This window comes from Emydura macquarii, unplaced genomic scaffold (genome assembly GCF_026122565.2).
Source record: "Emydura macquarii macquarii isolate MOO-44397 ecotype Brisbane River unplaced genomic scaffold, CSIRO-AGI_Emac_v2 contig_3639, whole genome shotgun sequence".
Lineage (NCBI taxonomy): Eukaryota > Metazoa > Chordata > Testudines > Chelidae > Emydura > Emydura macquarii.
In genome coordinates, this window is record NW_027133776.1 from 1 (window position 1) to 12,464 (window position 12,464).

The following is a 12,464-nucleotide window of genomic DNA, read 5'->3' on the forward strand; positions in this document are numbered from 1 at the left end:
AAGTACAACCTTATATTATGTCATAACGTTGTATTTGCACTCCCCTTTTCTAATTTTCTGTTGTTGGTTTTTTTTTGGTCAGTACAGTGTGGCCATAGCTCCAGAACTGATCACCAGTGTTTCATTTAAAACTTTTTGCACTGGAAAATACAATCTTGTTGAACTCAACTTGTTTCCCAAAACCCATTCAATTCCTACAACGTTTTTCAAGGATAAAATTCAAAGGTCTCTGTGGACGGGTCCCTGGAAGCAGGGAGCAACGTCCGGGCTTCTCCCTGTGGGTCCTTCTCAGAGGGGGACCACCCCTCCCGGCTACCTCCCGCCAGGAGCAGTCTTGAGCCCTTTTCCCGGGCAAGCAATCTTTCGCCCGAACCTTAGGCAGGGCTGACCAACAAGCAGTCTAGTGTTGGGCCCTCAGGCAGGGCTGGCGAGGTGAGCAGGCTGCTCTCTGGAGCGGTATGGAGGGTGAGGTTCTCTCAGGGCTGTTAGGGAAGGGGGAGGGGGACACAGGCCCACCCATCTCCACTGCGTCCCAGCCCAGGGCCCTTGCTGTGGCAAAAGCGTTTGCCACGGGTTCGGTGGGGCTCCTGTCGCAACACACTGTCCGGGTTGCCCCCGACTCAGACACGAACTTCTGGCTGCCGCTGGGCTTCTTCCTCCCCGAAACCCCTGGTACCTGCCTCCTTCGGGTCGCTGGGGCGTGGTAGTCCTACAAGGCAGCTCCATGGGTTCATCCTCGGAGGGCAGCTCTTCCAGGTTCTCCGGCCCCCAGGCCGCGGGCAGGGCTGGTAAGTTCTCCGGGTCCCAGGCTCTGTACTGCTCAGGCCAGCCCTCCGCCGTCTCCCAGGCAGCGGGGAACTCCGGTGGGCCCTCCGCCTTCTCCCAGACTGAGGTTAAGACCGGCCACTCCTGGTCGGCACGGCTCTCTGGCCTGTCCTTAGCTGGGAGATCAAGGGGAGAGGCATCCTTCTGCCTCGGCCATCCTCTTCTGACTGGGCTCGCAGGCCTAGGTTTTAAAGGCCTGGCTCCCCCCCCGCTTCCGGTCAGGTGGTGTCCCTGGGGCTTTTAAAGGCCTGGACCCGCCCACCTGCTTCTGGTCAGGGGTTTTCCTTTGGGGCTCTACCAGCCAGGGTGGGTCTGGCTCCCCCTCTGGGTCCTTCTCAGAGAGGGACCACCCCTCCCGGCTACAGTCTCAAACTGCAGTTTTCGTTTTTCCTGAAAGCGGAACTAATCTTGCTTCACGGTTTCGATTTTGGGGATTTCCTAAAAAAATGTTCCATTTCAATGCCTGTTTTTGTTTTTTTACTAAAAATGTTGATGGAAATATTTTATTCTAGCTGCAATAAAACACTTTCTCTTCCTTTCAAACTGCAATTTTCATTTGGTTTCTGTTTCTAAAACTCCAAAGGACTTTGGGTTTTGACTTTCAGCTTCAGGATTCTTTGTGGCCACTAGAAAAGATGAAAAACAGAAAAAAGTCAGTGGAGAACAAATTGTTTTCGTTCCCCCAATACTTTCTCATGCTTTTCCAGCAGCCTCAATTGCTTTCTTTTTCTTTTGGCACTACCAGAGCTGCTGTGCTTAGACCTTCTCTGACCTGTGGAGCATCTATTAGTGCCACAGCTCCACTGATGTCTGCATCCATCTTCATAATCCATTTCTGTCCAGTCTCTCTGTTATTAAGACTTCACATTTGTTCCTTCGTTTGATCAGTCCCAGAACTGCACGGCCTGCCTTTATCCCCAGGACATGGCCAACGAAGAACCTGCCCGTCTTCACGGTGTAGCACCTTTGGATTTGATGCCGCTAGCTCTCATGGTGCTCTGCTCGCTGGGCTTCCTCTTCAGTGTGACAGGGAATGGATTGATCTTCTTCATCACCAGCTACTGGAAGAAGAAAACAGTCTAAGTCACATGGCACACGAATATGGCCACTGCTGGATTTCTCTTTGCCATCTTCCTACCCCTCCTGATGGCCCAGCTGGCCATGGCCTTCCACTGGTATTTGAGAAGTGTCCTTTGCAAGATAATCAACATTGTAGCCTCTCTCAGCATGTTCTCCAGCAGCTTCCACCTCATGGCCATGAGCGCTGACAGCTGCATCTCCACTGTTTCTCCCACGTGGGCCCAGAACCACCGTACCGTCCCTCTGGCCTCTCTGCTTACACTGGGCAACTGGATTCTGGCTGTCATGGCCAGCTGGCAGTCCTATGGACTCTGCTCAGACCAGAGCCTCTTGCTGAGAGAGAAGAGAAGACGCCAGCATCACTACCCGATTCCTGGTTGGGTTTCTGGTCCCATTAGTCTCGATCAGAATCTGCTTGGTCACCCAGGCTTCCAAACTAGGCGGGAACCAGGAGGCTTGGTCCAAGAAGCCCCTCCAGACCCTCGTCGTGTTGTGCATCATTTTCCTCCCTCTCCTGGTTAACATATCATGTCATCACTTTCCTGCCAACCTACCCCAAACTCATCAAAGACCACAGAGTCCTTAAATAGTGGGATCATCTTTGCTCATGACTTGCTCTGTTTAAACAGCTACTTCTAACTCTTGTTCTACCTTATCAAGCAACAGCATTTTGTCAGCTGCCGGGGACAGAGGCAGAACCATCAAACCCCAGTCAATGTGGGATCACAGCTGGTCGAGTTGGGGGGAAATAGATAGGGGGCCATTTTCATAGAGGAGAATTATTTCAAAAGAGAGAAAGTTGATTTTGATTCCTTGGTGTCACGTCATCGGTTACATGTGACAATGACTTCTGGTACAGGCCTAATTTTTTTCTGTGTAAAACGCCCTATTTTCAGAAATTGATTTTTTTTGTGAAATTAATCTCTTTGTTTCGCTAGCCTTTTTTGAAAATGTTCAAAGGATATTATTGCTAAAAATTGCATCTCTTGTGTCTACATTTTCAGCATTTGTTCTTTCACCGTGGGTCTTCATCTTCTTTCGTTCGCGTCATCGTCATTTTCAGACAGCGCTCAACTCTGTGTCGTACTGAAAACTGTGTCAAACTGACCAGCGATCACTTGAAATCCTGAAGAGTTTCTTGATTCTGTGTGTGAGCTCTGCAGGGAAGTATCCACCATCAGTCAGTCTGCAGATAGCCAGCTACTATGGGGTGACTGGTGTCTCTCTGTGTTTTGGCAGTCTTGTCTGCATTCTGGATTCTCAAAAATAAAGTCATGTAATATTGCAGCCTCTGATAATTTTATCTAACATGTCTTGAATGCAACATTTACACATTGGTCAAAACCAGAAGGTGAAATCCAGCCCCATCGACGTCCAAAGCAAAAGGCCCTCTGTTTTCAGTGAGTCAGGATTTTGTCTGGAGATCTTTTTCATGTTCATATATTCATAGCTTCTTGGTATGGGAGGGGCTGTTGTGATCATGCACTCAGATCTCCTGTATCACACAGGCCAGAGAACATTTCTGAATTAATTCCTCATTGAACTACACAGATCTTTGAGGAGAAAATATCCCACCTTAAGTTAAAAACTGGCAATGATGAAAAATCTACTAAGACCCTTGGGAAGTTGTTCCAATGATCAATTCCCCAGACTGTTAAAAAATTACGATTTATTCACAGAAGAGCCATGAGCATGATTAAAGGAGTAGAAAACATGCCTTATCGTGAGACAGTCTATTTAGGGGTGACTTAATCACAGTCAGGAAGTATCTACATGTATCTACATGTGGAACAAACATTTAACAACGGGCTCTTCAATCTAGCAGAGGAAGGTCTAACACAATTCAACGGCTGGAAGTTAAAGCTAGACAAATTAAGACTAAAAAAATGGTGTCAATTTTGAATGGTGAAAGTAATTACCTATCATAACAATTTACCAACAGGCGTGGTGGATTCTTCATCGCTGGCTATTTTAAAACAAGCTTGGGTACCTTTTTAAAAGCTCTGCTCTAGGGATTCACTTAGGGAAACTCTAGGGACCATATTCTGGAGGAGGTCAGGTGAGATGGTCACAATGTCGCCTTCTGGCCTTGCAAGCTGTGAATCTGTGACTTTGTCTAGCTAGTGGACTTTGTTCCAGTCAGTGGATCATGTTAGACCTTTGCCTTGTAGTTGAAAGAGCCCAGTATCAAATATTGGTTCCCCTGTAGGTATTTACAGATTGTCATCACCACACCCCTTCCCCTTCTCTGTGATCAGCTGAACAGGCTGAGCTCCTGGAGTCTCTCTCTGTCAAGCCTGGTGTCCAGTCTGTTAACATTCCCGTGGCTCTTCTCTGAACCCTCTCCAACTCATCAACGTCCTTCTGAAATGGCTGGCACTAGAGACTGACAAGGATCCCAGCAACGGTCGCACCACGGCCAAGTCCAGAGAGAAAATTACCTTTCTGCTCTGACTGGAGATTCCCCTGCTGATGCATCCCCAGGATGACCTTGGCCCTGTTGGCCCTGGGAACTCACATAGAGCTGAAAAGTGCCCCCAAGCACTCCCTGGTCTGAGGCCTCCAGGCAAATGATGAGAAGCGAAGACAGGTAAGTGAGCGAGCTGTGGTTTGTGTGGTCTCTAGCTGAAACGATGGTTTCCTTAGCGTTGGCTGGCCTGTGATGTGGGTGGATCCTCAGCAGCAAAGGCAGGGCTGAGAATCTTAGAATCATAGATGATTAGGTTTGGAAGGGATCTCAGGAGGTATCTAGTCCAACCCCCTGCTCCAAGCAGGACCAACCCCAACTAAATCATTCCAGCCAGAGCTTTGTCAAGCCGGGCCTTAAATCTCACATGTCCGACTCCCAGTGGGGCTCTGGTCTCTCTCCCCAACCAAGGGAGCAAAGTCCCACTTGGCATATCTGCTCCTGGGACCTCACCCGGTTGCATCTCAGCTCCTGCTGTCTGCAGAGGCTGTGCTGATGGTCGAATGCAGACAACTTGCTAGGGCCGAGAGGGTGACTTGTGGTTTTCCTGACATCTGCTTGCAGCAGCGGATGTTGGATGCCTTCCAGGCTTTGCAGACGTGATCAGACCCATCCATGTCCTGTAATTCTCCTCCCCACCTCCCTCAGCTGTTCCCCACCCCTCCAGACACGCACCCATGAGAACGGCTTCCTGTCTGGGCTGAGCCCGTCTGGACAAACTGCAGGTGTTGGGTCAGGGACCTTGGGTGCTGCATTCCTCCAAGACACCGGTAAGAAAAGACGCAAACCCTCCAGCTTCCCTTCGTGATCTTATTCTGCCCCCATTCCCCCACTGTTCCCTGGATCTTGTCCCTTCCTACTGCCCCATTCCTCCCATCATCCGCTCTTGATAGAGCCGGTTGAAAGGATTTGTGGGTCCTGTTGTGAGATCTTTCTCCTCTTTTTGGGTTCAATAGTCAAACTATTGTGTGTTTGTGTTAATTCAATCATCGGCCACCGTGCCTGTCTGCTTCTATTAGGTGTATCACGGTCAGAGCTAGAGACTCTCTGTCCAGGATTGGGACCCCCCTCATGCCCTGGGTTGTACAGAGCCAAAGGGGGAAACAGGCCCAGCCACAACAAGCTCTAAACAGACGAATATTTGTAGGAGAAATTCAGGCCTGGGGAAGTGACGTGACTTGACCAAGTTCCCCAGCGGTTCAGTGGTAGAGTCTTGGATAAAATGCAGGAGTCCTGACTCCCGGTCTAGCCACTAACATTGACTCGTATAATATTCTTCTTAAAAAAAACAATCTTTTGGCTTCTTACTGTTCTCTTCGTCGTCTGGTGTTTTGTCGGGTGCCTTTTTTGTTGTCCTTGTTGTTTCAATCTTACTTTTCTTCGCCTTGGGAGCAGCTCTCGTCACTGGAGGTTTTCAGAGGGGGCCTTTTCGGTGGAGATTTGTCTGCTCCACTAGCTCACCCTTCAGAATTGCCCAAACCACACAAAACCTCCACTTCAAAATGACGGAGTGGGAGAAGAATCACTTTGAAAAATGTCATTATAAAAAACCATTATTAGAATCATAGAATCATAGAATATTAGAGTTGGAAGGGACCTCAGGAGGTCATCTAGTCCAACCCCCTGCTCAAAGCAGGACTAACCTCTGCTATATCATCCCAACCAGGGCTTTGTCAAGCCGCAGCTTAAAAACCTCTAAGGATGGAGATTCCACCACCTCCCTAGGTAACCCATTCAAGTGCTTCACCACCCTCCTAGTAAAAAACTTTTTCCTAATGTCCAACTTAGACCTCCCTCCCTGCAACTTGAGACCGTTGCTCCTTGTTCTGTCATCTGCCACCACCGAGAACAGCCTAGCCCCATCCTCCCTAGAACCCCCTTTCAGGTAGTTAAAGGCCGTTATCAAATCCCCCTCACTCTTCTCTTTTGCAGACTAAACAAGCCCAGTTCCCTCAGCCTCTCCTCATAAGTCCTGTGCTCCAGCCCCCTAATTATTTTTGTTGCCCTCCGCTGGACTCTCTCCATAGAAGTTATCATAGTTAGTTATCTAACTTTTTTTTTTAAACATAGACGGGAACAAGCAGCTCCTTGGGAAGCTAACGGCAAGATGATTTGGGAATTTTGGTGAGGCTCTGGTTGTTTCTTTCATATTTCTGTCTCTGCATTTTAGATGCCTTTATCTGGATATCAAAATTTTCAGCAAGAAGCAAATGTAGGTTTTAAAAAATATTTGGTTTTTAGTCTAACAAAAGGACAGACGGGCTAGGCAGCAGTTCTGCAGAAAAGGACCTGGGGGTTACAGTGGATAAGAAGCTGGATGTGAGTCAGCAGTGTGCCCCGGTTCCCAAGAAAGCTAATAGCATATTGGGCTGCATTAGCAGGAACATTGCCAGCAGATGAAGGGAAGTGATTATTCCCCTCTATTTGGCATGGGTGAGGCTGCATTTGGAGTACTGTGTCCAGTTTTGGGCCCCCCACTACAAAAAGGGTGTGGAGAAGTTGGAGAGACTCCAGCGGAGGGCAACAAAAATGATTAGGGGGCTGGAGCACAAGACTTATGAGGAGAGGCTGAGGGAACTGGGCTTGTTTAATCTGCAGAAGAGAAGAATGAGGGGGGATTTGATAGCAGCCTTTAACTGCCTGAAAGGGGGTTCCAGGGAGGATGGAGCTAGGCTGTTCTCAGTGATGGTAGATGACAGAACAAGGATCAATGGTGTCAAGTTGCAGTTGGGGAGGTCTAGGTTGGATTTTAGGAAAAAGATTTTCACTAGGAGGGTGGTGAAGCACTGGAATGGGTTACCTAGGGAGGTGGTGGAATCTCCATCCTTAGAGGTTTTTAAGCTGTGGCTTGACAAAGCCCTGGCTGGGATGATATAGCTGAGGTTAGTCCTGCTTTGATCAGGGGATTGGACTGGATACCTCCTGAGGTCCCTTCCCACTCTAATCTTCTATGATTCTACGATTTTATAAATCGCTCACTGTTAAGCTTTGCCTGCCACAATCTATGTATTAAGCCCTGAGAAGGAGGAGCATGGCCAAGTTGAGGAAACAGAAGACTTTGACCATCCTCTCCATGGAGATGCCAGGGAGGAATATGAGGGAGGTAGCCATTCACAAACCTCCCACGAGGAAGGTCACGACACAGAGCATCAGAAAGATATACAACAGCATCCTCATAACCAGAGCTGCTACACCAATTCATGTTCCCATGATGATATTGATAATGTTCATTTTTCTGATAGTGTGTCCTGACTTTCTTCATATTTGAAGAGCTGTATCATCTTCCTCTCTCGTTTCTGCATGGAGAGGATGGTCAACGTTTTCTGTTTCCTCAACTTGACCATGAGTGGCTTGGTCACCTTGCTGTCTTTCCAAGTTGCTTACCAGGCCATGATTTCACTGCACACGTTCTCCAATGCGCTCTTCCTCACAGCCATCAACGCCATCCGATGTGTCTCTCTGGCCTATGCCATTGCTCACCCCATCTGCCTTCCCGGATGGCCAGCAGCAGGTGGATCCTATCTCTGGGGTTCATCTGGTGACACTCAGAGCTGAGGCACTCGGTGATATTAGGTTTCAAGATGATGATCTTCCATGACACACACCCTGCTGGCGTGTTCATTCACTGCTATCCTGGAGAAAAATCTCTTGGTGGGTGAAGGAACAGTAACAACAGTGACAACAGTGACAACCACCATCACTACCCGCTGCCTTCTTGTTGCCTTCCAGCGAAGGCAGACCGGCTTACTCAAACCAGCAAGCTTGCCAAGAACCTCTTAGTGACTTTTTCCTCTGCCGGCTTCCATAGCATGTCATTTCATCCCTCTAGATCTTGTCAAAGTCTCAGCTGCAGAGATAAACACAGCCCTTAGGCATTGGTCTATTTGAAGAGCTGTCTCAATCCTTTCTTTCTGCCTCACCGTGGACCAAGAATTCAGAGAACAACGGAGACTCTGCAATCAAACAGCCATTGAAATCGAACTGGAACTGGTCAAAAAGGGGAACAAATAGTCACTAGAAAAATGGAGAATTTGACTCATACGCTAACACCCTCTGCATCCCTGCTTCCTCTGGTGAGAAGGGGCCGGGGCCTTGCCAGGATGTGGTCGTGTCCCAGCAGGGTTCTGCAGGCCTCCCTGGATGGCAGCTTCTATCTCTTAGAACTGTGATGCTAATTCTGCTCAGTGAGAGGCGGTCAGGGTCCAGAGCTGAGCCTGGGGGGTGATGACATGATGTTCAGATCATAGCATCAGGTGTCCGACACCTCTGAAGCTTTGCAGAGGATGTGGGACCCAACCCGCATCTGCACCTTCCTTTTCACTTAGCTGCCCAACCCCCACCCTAGTGAAACCCACATCAGCACAGCTTCCTTTGCCCAGACAGAGGCTATCAGTGTGAGCTTCAAGGCAGTATGTCGAGCACCCAGCATTGACCCTGCGATGCACGGCCGCCTGAGGCACAGATGAAAAAATGATCCTCCTTGCTATCTCTTTCTCCTCCCTGCCCATTTTGAAGGGGAGCCCCCCCTGCCTCACAGTCTGGACCACTCCCCCCCCCTCTGCATCTAAGCCCCTCCTTCAATCTTTGGCTGTCTTTGGGAATCTGTCAGCCCTTGCAACGATGGTTGATTAATTTCCTCCTGTCACTCCTGGCTTGCATCAAGTGGGGACGTTTCCTTCTCTTTCTCGCTCACTCCCTGTCTTGGAGACTTCAATAACCATCCTTTGACTAAACAGAAGCCAATTTTGATGTGTTATGTTAGGTACCTTTCTTCACAGATCGTGCAGAGTTGGTGAGCTCTGACAACCCTTCCTATTCCACCGTCTTGCTGCTGGGGTTATGGGATCTTCCTATCTCGTCCCCAATGCTTTGCCAGTGACTCTTTGCTGAGCAGAATATAATTTTGAGTTGAGGCAGGTCAGTTGATTTCTTCCCAGGTTCAGTGGAGCTTGTAAACACTCCCCGCTCTGGATCCCTCTTTGTTCCAGCATGTGTTAGCTACTGATGGCATGGAGTCGGATGGTTAGCTAGGGACAGATACATTTAGTCTGGCAGAGGAGACATTATTTGTATCCTTTTGGTAAACAGGAGCAGATTTGGAGCTGAGCTAGGTCGGTTTCCCATGAGGAGGTGGCACAGTCAGCAAACGGGGGTTTTCTCCAGGGAAAATTACAATTAAATGGTAGAGGGAAGAGCTGTTTCCATCAATTTTTTCTGCAGAAAAAAGTCACTTTTGATTATAAAATTAAAGAGTGTGTGTATGTGTAGCAACTTGATAGCTGCACTCTGTGTGCGTGTGCGGTGGGGAGGGACGTGTCAGCAACTCAAAGCTGAACATTTCTGCTCAAAATATATAGGTCAAAAACTGCAGAAAACAAACTAAACAAAAAAGTTGCATGAAAACCATAAAAAGCTAAAAATAATATATTTTTGGATTAAATTTGGAAATTTCCAGTTTTCCCACCAAAAAAACTATTCTTTTTTCACACTTTCTGATACTTCTCATGAAAATTTTCCTTCCTCAGAACTCAGTTTCCTGTTGAAAAAATATTGTGTCCAGCTCTAGTGATGACACTTCCTGTCATGCAACTGCTGTGCACCATGAAACCACCTTACACAGTTTGCAGGTCCATTGAGACAAAAATGTGCTTCTGCAGTTAAAGTCCCATAATTGCTTCATAACCCTTAAAGGAACCACTGAGATCACCTAGTCCAATGGTTCTCAATCAGGGAGTATGTACCCCTGGGGCTACACAGAGATCTTCCAGGGTTACATCAACTCATCTAGATATTTGCCTAATTTTACAACAGGCTACACAAAAAGCACTAGGAAAGTCAGTACAAAGTATAATTTCATAGAGATATAATGAGAAAATCAGCAATTATTCAGTAGCTGTGCGCTTTGAGCTTTTGTATTTTTATGTTTTATTTTGCGAGCACATAGTTTTGAAGGGAGGTGAAACTTGGGGTAGGCAAGACAAATCAGACTCCTGAAAGGGGCACAGTCGTCTGGAAAGACTGAGAATCACTGATCTAGTCTGACCTCCTGTTTAACACAGGACAGAAAACTTTCCCCACATAATTCTTGTTTGAACGAGAGCAGATCTTTTAGAAAAATCATCCCACCTTGATTTTTAAAATCGCTAGTAATGTTTAGACTCCATCATGACCCTTGGTACATTGCCCCATTGGTTAATTCTCTTCACTGTTAAAAAATTGCACCTTATATCCAGTTTGAAATTGTCTAGCTTTAAACTTCCAGCCATTAGCGCTCGTTTTTCTAGGTAGGAAGGTAGGTAAATACAGACTGGAATAAGCTCACTCCATAACCATCTCTTTGAAAGTACAACTTTGTCTTATGCCATAATGTTGTATTTGCACTCTCCTTTTCTGTTTTTGTTCAGTACAGAGTGGCCTTAGCTCCAGAACTGATCACCAGTTTTTCCTGTAAAATTTTTTTCATTGGAACATACGATCTTGTCGAACACAAAGTGTTTCCCAAAAACCATTCAATTCCTACAGCATTTTTCAGGGATAAAATTCAAAGGGAAGGTCTCAAATTGCAATGTTTGTTTTTCTTGAAAGAGGAACTAATCTTGCTTCGTGGTTTCAATTTTGGGGTTTTCATAAAAAATGCTCCATTTCAATCCCTGTTTTTGTCTTTTTACTAAAAACGTTGATGGAAATATGCTAGCTGAAATGAAACATTTTCTCGTCCTTTCAAACTGCAATTTTCATGTTGTTTCTGTTTCTAAAACTCCAAAGAACTTTGGGTTTCGACTTTCAGCTTCAGGATTCTTTGTGGCCATTAGAAAAGACGAAAAATAGAAAAAGACAGTGGAGAACAAATTGTTTTGGTTCCCCCATCACTTTCTCATGCTTTTCTACCAGCCGCATTTGCTTTCTTTTTCCTTCGGTACTATCAGAGCTGCCGTTCTTAGATCTCTTCTGACCTGCGGAGCACCTATTAGTGCCATAGCTCCACTGATGTCTGCATCCATCTTCATGATCCATTTCTGTCCTGTCTCTTTTTCTGTTATTAAGACTTCACATTTGTTCCTTCTTTGTTTGCTCAGTCCCAGAACTGCATGGCCTGCATTTGTCCCCAGGCGACAGCCAACGAAGAAGCTGGCCGTCTTCAATGTGCAGCACCTTTGGAGTTGATGCCCCTAGCTGTCATGGTGCTCTGTGCTCTGGGCTTCCTCTTTGGTGTGACAGGGACTGGATTGATCTTCTTCATCACCAGCTACCAGAAGAAGAAGTCAGTCAAAGCAACGTGGCACCTGAACATGGCCATTGCTGGATTTCTCTTTGACATCTTCCTGCCCCTTCTGATGGCCCAGCTGGCCATGAGCTTCCACTGGTATTTGAGAAGCATCCTGTGCAAGATAACCAACATAGTGGCCTCCCTCAGCTTGTTTTCCAGCAGCTTCCACCTTACGGCCATGAGCGCTGACAGCTGCATCTCCTCAGTTTGTCCCACATGGGTCCAGAACCACCGCATGGTCCCTCTGGCCTCCCTGGTCACACTGGGCATCTGGAGTGTGGCTGTCATGGCAAGTTGGCACTACTATGGCCTCTGCTTCGACCAGAGTCTCTTGTTGAGAGAGAGAGGAGAAGCTGTCAACGTCGCTACCCGGTTCCTGGTTGGGGTTTCTGGTCCCATTAGCCTTGATTAGCCTCTGTTTGGTCACCCTGGCTGCCAAACTGGGTGGGAACCATGAGGCTTGGTCCAAGAAGCCCCTCCAGACCCTCCTCGTGTTGCACATCATTTTCTTCCTCTGCTGGTTCCCGTATCACATCGTCACCTTCTGCAGACCTAACCCAAAGCACCATCTCCAAGGACCACAGCGTCCTTAAATACTGGAACCATCTTTACTCATGCCCTGCTCTGTTTCAACAGCTACTTCTACCCCTTCTTCTACCTTATCAAGTGACAGCATTTTTTCAGCTGCCGGACACAGAGGCAAAACTGTCTAACCCCAGTCAATGTGGTATTAGAGTTGGTCACGTTGGGTGGAAATAAATAGGGAGCCATTTTCGTAGAGGAGAGTGATTTGAAAAGGGAGAATGGTGATTTTGATTCCTTGGT

At 47.3% G+C, this 12,464-nt stretch overlaps 2 pseudogenes; both read left to right on the forward strand.

The window, feature by feature from the left end:
* Positions 1–1,749: 1,749 nt before the first annotated feature.
* Positions 1,750–2,661, forward strand: LOC137145782 (chemerin-like receptor 1; annotated as a pseudogene).
* An 8,799-nt stretch (positions 2,662–11,460) lies between these two features.
* On the forward strand, positions 11,461–12,402 carry LOC137145783 (chemerin-like receptor 1; annotated as a pseudogene).
* The last annotated feature ends 62 nt before the right edge of the window (positions 12,403–12,464 follow it).